Source organism: Haliaeetus leucocephalus, unplaced genomic scaffold (assembly GCF_000737465.1).
Source record: "Haliaeetus leucocephalus isolate CR32 unplaced genomic scaffold, Haliaeetus_leucocephalus-4.0 Scaffold339, whole genome shotgun sequence".
In the NCBI taxonomy this organism is placed as follows: domain Eukaryota; kingdom Metazoa; phylum Chordata; class Aves; order Accipitriformes; family Accipitridae; genus Haliaeetus; species Haliaeetus leucocephalus.
Window position 1 is genome coordinate 24,228,116 of NW_010972775.1, and position 9,162 is coordinate 24,237,277.

Below are 9,162 nucleotides of genomic sequence, written 5' to 3' on the forward strand. Positions count from 1 at the left end.
GTGATGGGATTTCCTGGATTCCGGAAACATGAGATACGAGAAAAATCTCTCTGAACTTTGCTAGCTGCCAGTGTAACTGTCGTGAGCTGTCAACTGCTGTGTAGACAGACAGCTGTGTAGATAGGAGCTCTTAACGTCCTGGGTGACCAGAAAGGGCCTTAATTCAGGGCACAAGTCCATATCACTAACAGTCAGTTCTAGCTAGCCACATCTTCAAAGCACTTCAATGCAGTATGTGGAAAAGCTGAGTAAACTCAAAATATGAGACTTCTGCATGCTGAACAAGGGAGAACCACCAGAAAGTAGTTTCAGATAGAAAAATCCATGTCTTTTCTGACAAAGAAAGGGAGGTCCATCCTGTGCTGATGCAGCTGGGTGGAAAAGCAACCCAGCTAGAGTGAAGTCAGCAATAACCTGCAGTGTTTCATAAAACAGTGTCAGGTTCTGCCCCCTGCAGTCTGCAAGATTTCCATAGAAATGAGCTACGGTTTAGGAAGCTTGATGGGTAGATAAATCAGTGTCCTGCCCTGTTTTGTTCCTTAGTACCCACCAAGCCTGCAGTGAGGACACAGTTGAAACCTCAGAAGTTCAGATGGCCGGCATTTTGGCAAGCATATGTGAATCTATAGTGTCATAAGACTCCGACAGAAGATAATCAGGAAAAAAGCCAACTACAGAAAGGGGGGAAAAATCCAGAATAATTATCTTTGCAGGCTACAACTGATGTTACTAGCTTACAGAGTTTTCTCAGATTGAGACCTTTAATCAAAATGTGCTCTAGCTCTCAACAGATAAGTTAGGAGATGATGCACTAGGTCTTTTTCACATAAAATTGTGGTGACACCACTGGCTATGATCTTTACGAAATAAATCTCATCAACAGAGAGGATTAGTGCATCAAAAGGGTTTAATTTATTTCTGTGAGTTTAACGTGCGTAGCAGCATTAATTTAGTTTGTCTCGAGGGATTGCACTGAAGCAGGTGAATACATGAATAAAGCAATAAACATGCAAACAAACACCAGTGTACAATAAATTCTATCATGAAAGTAGGATTGTAGATCACGGAGGGAAAACATGATGACAAAACATGAAGGTGAAAGATTTTCAGGTATTTTCATACCAGCTGATAGAAGTGCCTTCTATTTTCAGGTGATTTAGTCTTAATACTTGCTGCTTATTTTTGAGATGGTAGCTTTCCAGAGCTGCAGCTTTTCACTGCAGTGCAGAGACGCTCCTCCAGCTGGCTTTCTGCCAAGGAGAAAAGAAACAGGAGACATGCAAACCAGAGTGAAAGCTTAAAAAGAATATCCAAGCATGGTTCTGTATCACAGAGGCTAGAACCTCTAGGGAAGACTGTTTACAATTAAGAGATGGGGTTTTATAATGTGATCCATTTGCGTTCTTCTACTGTACCACCAAATGATAGAAAAATTATATTTCTGTTGGTTTCTGATGTGAATCAGAGCTGTCTGTGGTCATGGTAGAATTGGAGTGATTTGAGTCCTAGTGTGTATGCACTGCATAAGGCAGTGAAATGAGGGATTTCCATCCTATAAGTTCCTCCTTTTCCTTGTAAATTCACACTTTGGATGTATATAATAGATCTGTATAGCAATTATGGTATAAGTTTCTGCTTTCATGCACTGCATCAGTAGCTGGCACACCCATGAAATATCAAAAGCTGACTGGGCTGATTACAGATATTAAATGTCGTGACAAACATCACAGAATGAGAGGTGGCAAAAGCAAATGAAAGGATTACCTCTGAACAGTGAAGGACGATGAATCACAGGTAAATGACCGTTATAAAAATGGATTTAGAAAGTAGGCTCAAAATAGCATAAAAAGGATCTTCATAACGTCACGAGAAGAACAATCTACACAATTTCAGTTTCTCAGTCCTTTAGCCTGGAATGATGGCTTCCTGTCCTGCCCAGCTAAATATGTCCATATAAATAAAAATACTTCTGGGAACCAGAGATCTACGGCAGTATCTAAATGAGGATAATGCCTTTAACAGAGGTAAAATGTACTGTCATTTTGGTTGTGACATTTCTAAGAAGCAGGGAAAAATAGGTGACTGCCTAAAGGGACTTTTTTCTGTGTTCAGGCCTTGATCTCTCCTGTGGTGAACACAGCTATCCTTATGTGGAGCAGAAGAACCCAATGTTGATAATGCTTCTTCCATGTAGAGATGGAGCCATGTGGCCATTTATACTGTCACTTCCAGGATGTAAGACACAGAAAGAGAAACAGAGGGCTAAACCTTTCAGTTTGATCAAACCACATGCATTTTTGCTTCTATTTAACCTCATGGGTGATTTATCAGAGTAGTACTCCTATTCCTCCCACTTTCATCTTACAGAAGGTGTTGCAAAATACTGAATGTCTTCTGTGCAATTTGGAACAACTGCAGCTCTGATCAAGAGTAGAATCTAAGTGCCTATGAAATTATCATGTATATTCATTGTGTCATTTTCAGCAATCCAGAGCTTTGGAATTAAAATAGATGTTTATCAGACCAAGAAAGGCACTCATTCGTATTGATGCAGCAATCCCTCATTGAAGCCAAGGTGATTTATAATCGATTAAATATTAAATACAAAGTGGCCAGAATTCTTACCTCTTTGTTTCATCTTTCCCTATAACTAAAAACAGTTGAAATAATGTAGCTGAAACATTCAGGCAAAGCCCAAGCATAAAAAGTGAGCACAAATGGAATATTACTAAGATTTTTTGCAGACTGAACTGTACAGGTTGCCAGCAGCCTCACTGAACAGTGCAAAGAAACTATAATACTACACTTCCCACCATAACTGTGTGTGTATATGTCTTCCACAACTTCCCTTGCTCAGTAAAGCCATGCAGTGATTTTAAGATTTCTCCAGAAGAAGGTGCAGAGGAACTATGTGATCCTGGCTTAGAGTGAAATAGCTAAATTGAATTATTACATGTGCATTTTATGTTACTGAATATGTTAGGAGTATTCAAAGGAAGTGATATGCAAGTCAGTAAGTAAAATGTATGCTTAAGAAGGACGTTAATTTGCTGTGGCAATCTTAGCCACGTAAAGCTCGCATGATTAAATATCTGTCCTTTCTTTTGTTGCATTCGTACGGTGAACATTTCTTTGTGGTCAGTCTTTCACAAATTAAGAATATAGATGCATTGCATTAATGGTAAGAGCCTTTGCCCGAAGGTTACAGGAGAGCAATAAATTGCATTGTCATTCACGGTTGATGCTGGTCCCACTGTATACCTTTCAGTGTTCTACTACTCCTGGAGCACACAGTCTCTGAACACTGGTTAAGTAATCAAACAAATGACAAATCTTGTATGTTTGCACTGAAATTCAACAGCAATGAAAGACTAAGTAAACCAACTTTAAAATTAATATAGAAATATCTGACTAAAAGTTTGACAAAGAGGTGTACGTAGATATTAGAAATAGGGTTTGAGAACACAGTAAGTACAAAAATGCTCTTTCACTTACCCTCTGGGACTGATTAAAGGCTTGTCTGTCCTGTGGGATTTGGCATCACTGTGACCTAAGGAAGCAGTCCTCGGGTCTGCTGTTTAAGCAGTTTGTGATATCACAAGTACATCAAGAGAAACCGAGACCTCCAATTTCATGTCTCAAAAGGTAACACAAGCAAGTTCATTGTTTAAATGCATCTATCCCACAGCACAGCTCACCGTAGTGTCTCTAAATCCTGCAGTCATGTGTCCATCTGTACACTATTATTTAAAACTGTCTTACTTTCCTTTAACATTTGATTGAAATATAGTGTCAGCTGTCCATATGTTACTCTTGGGTCAGCTTAGTGGAGCTTTAGGAAGTGTTTTCTCAGTATCCAGAATTTATCCTTCTCAAAGAAATGCACACCGATGTCGGCAGGGCACCTCTAGGGGCCACTAGGTAATTGCTCGTACACTACTGTATTCTGAGAACAATTTAACGTTACTGGGTCTGTGAATGAGAGATGGACAATGCCCGCATGGTCCAGGTGGATAATGGGTAAATCCCTAAGCCTTCTGAAGTCCAATAAAAACATACTGTATATGTGGTGTCCTTATCTTTGTCAGATAGAGATCTAATGGCTATAGAACCTGTCTGAATTTCCTTGTTATCATGCCTACAAAAAATGAAGTGAGGTACCTGATAAATAAATGTAATGTGCTTGTAAGGTTTAAAAAGTCTTCAAAAACTATTATACCTGGTTTTTTTGCTTTCCTTTTCTACATTGTGCTACTGATTCCCTTTCTTGGCCTGGCTGTCTCTCATGCTTTCTTCAAAACAGGAATTACAACCTTTGCAGATACCCATTCATTCTCTTTTCACTCCATCCACATTAAAGCTAACGGTCAAAGTTCCGGTTAGTTTGTGCCTGCTAGAAATTATTCCAGTAACTTCATCAGAGCATTACTTAAACTAGCAAGATCAAACAAGTATTTATTTTGAAACAGAGAGACTGTTGAGATTAGGTTGAAAGGGATACAGAAATAATACAGACAATTTTCCAAAGGTGTTTCTGCTTCAGGGAAAAGTGTTCTTACCAGGCTGAGTTACAGTGTCTCACTCAACAGTACAAAGCAAAAACTTAATGAAGACTGGGCAGTTTTAGTAAGATGTAGCAGGCTGCAGAAATGGCTTTTCACTCCCCAAAGCTTTGTTACTTCACTTTGGACTTTTTATCCTAAGTACAAGTGATATGCTTTTGCTGTTTTTTTTTTTTTTACTTTGGGTTATAGCTGTTGTGTGATAAGAATATGGGTAAAAATATTACCATTATGGAAGAAAAGGAGAATGCTCTACAGCAAGAACTGAATGACCTTGAGGACTGCAAAAATGAAAACAGGATGAAATTTAATATTGCAGAGAGTAAGGCTATGTATTTGGTGGCTGAGAATAAGAATTTCTGTTACCGGTTAGGCACTAATCACCTCAAAGTGATTGAGGAGGTTGAAGCCCTAGGTATTTTAGTTGCTCAAAAGCCAACTGACTTTACAGCATGATGGAACCATGAAAAAGCCACAGTTTGTCAGTTCCAGGATGAATCAGATGAAGTATTTCCACCGGAGATCAGAAAGTGCTAATGTCAGCAGGCAGTGCTCATCTCATCTAGAATACTGCGTACAGTTCTGGTCACACACGTTGAAGGAATTCAGACCTGAAGAGTGTAGAGACGGGCCGCTAAGGTGAGAGAGGAGAAAGTAAGGTGCAAAGTACTAAGAAAGGTGCTAAGGAGAAACTGTTTTACAGAGTAGAGTAAAGGGACCGAATAGTTCATCTCACCAAAATGAAGACTAGATTATAAAGACTATAGATTGCACCTATAAATATATCAGGAAAAATAGCAAGGAGAAAAAAAGAACAATGTATGCTGAAGGAGAGCGATGGCATGAGAACAAACATATAAACTAGCCATGAGCAAAAGTAGGCAAGAAATGAGAATCATGGAATATCCTGACTTGGAAGGGACCCACAAGGATCATTGAGTCCCACTCTTGACTCCACACAAGGCAAACTAAAAGTTAAACCGTGTATCTAAGAGCATTGTCCAAATGCTTCTTGAACACAGGCAGGCTTGGGGCCATGACCAGTTCCCTAGGGAGCTTGTTCCAGTGCTTGACCACCCTCTCAGTGCAGAACTTTTTCCTAATATCCAGTCTAAACTTCTCCAGATGGAGCTTTAAGCCATTCCCTCGCATCCTGTCACCAGACACCAGAGAGATCAGCACCTCCCTCTCCCCTCCCCATCATGAGGAAATTGTAGACAATGAAGTCACCCCTCAGTCTCCTAAGCTGAACAAACTGAGTATCCTCAGCCACTCCTCATAAATCATGCCCTCTAATCCTTTCACCATCTTTGTTGCCCTCCTTTGGACACATTCTAATGTTTTTATATCTTCCTTAGACTGTGGAGCCCAAATCTGTACACAGTACTCAAGGTGAGGCTGCACCAATGCTGAGCATAGTGGAACAACCACTCCTTTCGACCAGTCAGCTACACTGCGCCTAACGCACCCCAGGACACAGTTGGCCCTTTGGGCCATCAGGGCATGTTGTTGACTCATATTGAGCTTACCATCAACCAAAACCCCCAGATCCCTTTCTGCAGGGCTGCATTCCAGCCTCTTGTCCCACAGTCTATACATACATCCAGGATTACACCATCCCAGGTGCAGAATCCAGCATTTGTCCTTCTTAAATTTCATACAGTTGGTGATTGCCCAGCACTCCATTCTATCAAGATCTCTATGTAAGGCCTCTCTACCCTCAATGGAATCAACGGTTCCTCCTAATTTAGTATTGTCAGCAAACTTGGTGTGCACTCAGGTCCTGTGTCCAAGTCATTGATAAAAACATCTGAGAGAACTGGCCCTTAAACTGAGCCCTGGGGAACACCACTAGTGACTGGCCACCAGCCAGATCATAGAATCATAGAATCGTAGAATGGTTTGGGATGGAAGGGACCTTAAAGATCACCTAGTTCCAACTCCCTTGCCATGGGCAGGGACACCTTCCACGAGATCAGGTTGCTTAAAGCCCCATCCAACGTGGCCTTGAACACTTCCAGGGATAGGGCATCCACAACCTTTCTGGGCAACCAGTTCCAGTGTTTCACCACCCTCACAGTAAAGAATTTCTTCCTAATATCTAATCTAAATCTACCCTCTTTCAGTTTAAAACTGTTAACCCTCGTACCTAGCACTATACTCCCTGATAACCAGTCCCTCCCCATCTTTCCTGTAGGCCCCCTTTAGGTCCTGGAAGTCTGCTATAAGGTCTCCCCGGAGCCTTCTCTTCTCCATGCTAAACAACCCCAACTCTCTCAGCCTGTTTTCACAGGGGAGGTGCTCCAGCCCCCTCATCTTCTTCGTGGCCCTCCTCTGGACCCACACAAACAGGTCCATGTCTTTCTTATGCTGGGGGCCTCAGAGCTGAACATAGTACTTGAGGTGGGTCTAGCTGTATGCTGGACATTTTGTCCAGAAGGATACTGTGAGAGACCGTATCAAAAGCTTTGCTAAAATAAAAACCCCAAACATATCCACTGCATTCCCTACATCCACTAGGCAGGTAACCTTGTCATAAAAGGATACTAAGTTAGTAAGGCATGCCTTTCCCTTCATGACCCTATGTTGGCTTTGCCCAATGGCTGCATTGTCTTTCAAGTGATTTTCAGTAACTCCCAGAATAATCTTCTCCATAATTTTACCAGGCACCAAAGTGAGACTGACAGGCCTGTAATTACCAGGGTCTTCTTTCTTGCCCTTCTTGCAAATTGGAATAACATTTCCTAGCTTCCAGTCGACTGGGACCTCTTCAGATTCCCAAGACCGTTGATAACTGAGAAAGGTCTTGTAATAACACGGGCAAACTCTTTCAGTATCCTGGGATGAATCACATCAGGCCCCATAGACTTAAGTGCATTCAGTTGCAGCAGCAAGTCCCATACAAGTTCCAGGTCAACTGGGAACTTATCACTCCCCCAGCGACAGTTCTCCAACCCAGTGCTCAGGGCATCCCTGGGCCCATCATTGCTGTTAAAGACAGAGGTGAAGAAGGCATTAAATGTCTCTGCTTTATCTTCATCTCTATTTGTGAGGCGAGCAACCTCATCAAGTGATGGACCAATGTTTTCTTTGTTCTCCTTTCGCTGTTAGCATACTTTAAAAAGCCTTTTTTGTTATCCACCACAGTACTGACCAGCTTCAACTGCAATTGAGCTTTGGCCCTACAAATTTTCTCCCTACAGTGGTGAAGAGCATCTCTGTAGTCTTCCTCGGTAGCCTGACCTTGCTTCCAAAGTCCATGAGCTTTTTCTTTCTAAGTGTGCTGGTTTTACATGTCAAACTGGGAAAAAATTAATTTTGAGGGTTAATCCTTACCCTTTGTGTCCCTTATGCTCATCTAATGAAACTATGCTAGGGGATGGTCTTCTCTGACACCGTAATATCCACTGCTCTTTAAGCCAATAATTCAACAGTTTACTAGTGTCTCCTGAATCAAACATCTTTAGAAAAGGATGTCAGGAACTTGCAAGTTACATGCCCAAATTCAATTATCCTAAAGAAATTAGCCTTCGAAGACACAACTGAACTAGCAAAGTGCTTAAATACATGTTTACAGTGCAGCAGCTCTAAAATGTTTTAAGAGTTTTTGGTTTACATTAGCCATCTTTTTTCTGGAGTTACACACTAGAACAAGAGTTCCCAATCTTTCTGCAGCCAAACCTCATCTAAGAAAGTGGTATTTATTTAAAAACAGAGAGCTGTAAAGGAATACAAACACATTACAGCGTCACAAATGAACCATCACTTGGTGAATGAGAATACTATGTTAAAAACGAAATGTCGGGGGATGCAACGGGTCTGCGGAATGCCTGACAGTTCGAGAACAGCGCGACCTTGAGCAGCTTGTAGTGTATCCTTGAAAGTCTGGAAAGATCCGAGAAGAGCGGTACAAAAACAAGATAGTGATAAGAAGAACCATCCTGATGAACTCACCAATCATGAATTGTTAGTTACTAACTAAACCAATCATATACTAACACATACTCTGAAGAAGGGGATAAAAAGGTGTGTTAGAACAATAAAGTAGCCATTTTGCATGATCTATTACTTGTTGTGTCTGTCTCTACCGTGACAACGAAAGCCAAGCTAATCATTTTCAATGAACATGTTGGTACCAGCTCTGTGACACGGTCCTGGAGGAAGGCAAGAACTGTAACAGCTCACGGGAACCCCACAGCAACACATTGTGGAGACAGCGTCAAGGCCTTTGGTCACATGCCAGGCAATGACGGAGGACGCTGCTGTGCCTCAGGGTGCCCTCCAGAGCCTTGGAGGAGACCACAAGGTCCATACAAGTACTGACGTGGTCCACGCCTGTGAGCGTGTCCACCACCTAGTCCTGCTTGGGCTCTGACAGCTCTGGCAGCCTCGTGAGAGAAACGTAGTTCGGCCCTTCCTTCTCTTGCCGCCCAGCAGGGAACGCAGATGCAGAGCAGAGTGCCCTGTCGGGGCCGCCGCACTGCTGGGGCTCGTGGGCGAGGGAGGCTGCCCGTCACGGGTCGGGGTGCGGGCCGGGCCCCCGGTCCTCGGGGGCGTGGGGGGAGGCCTCCCTCCCCGCGGGATCCGGGGACAGCCGGGC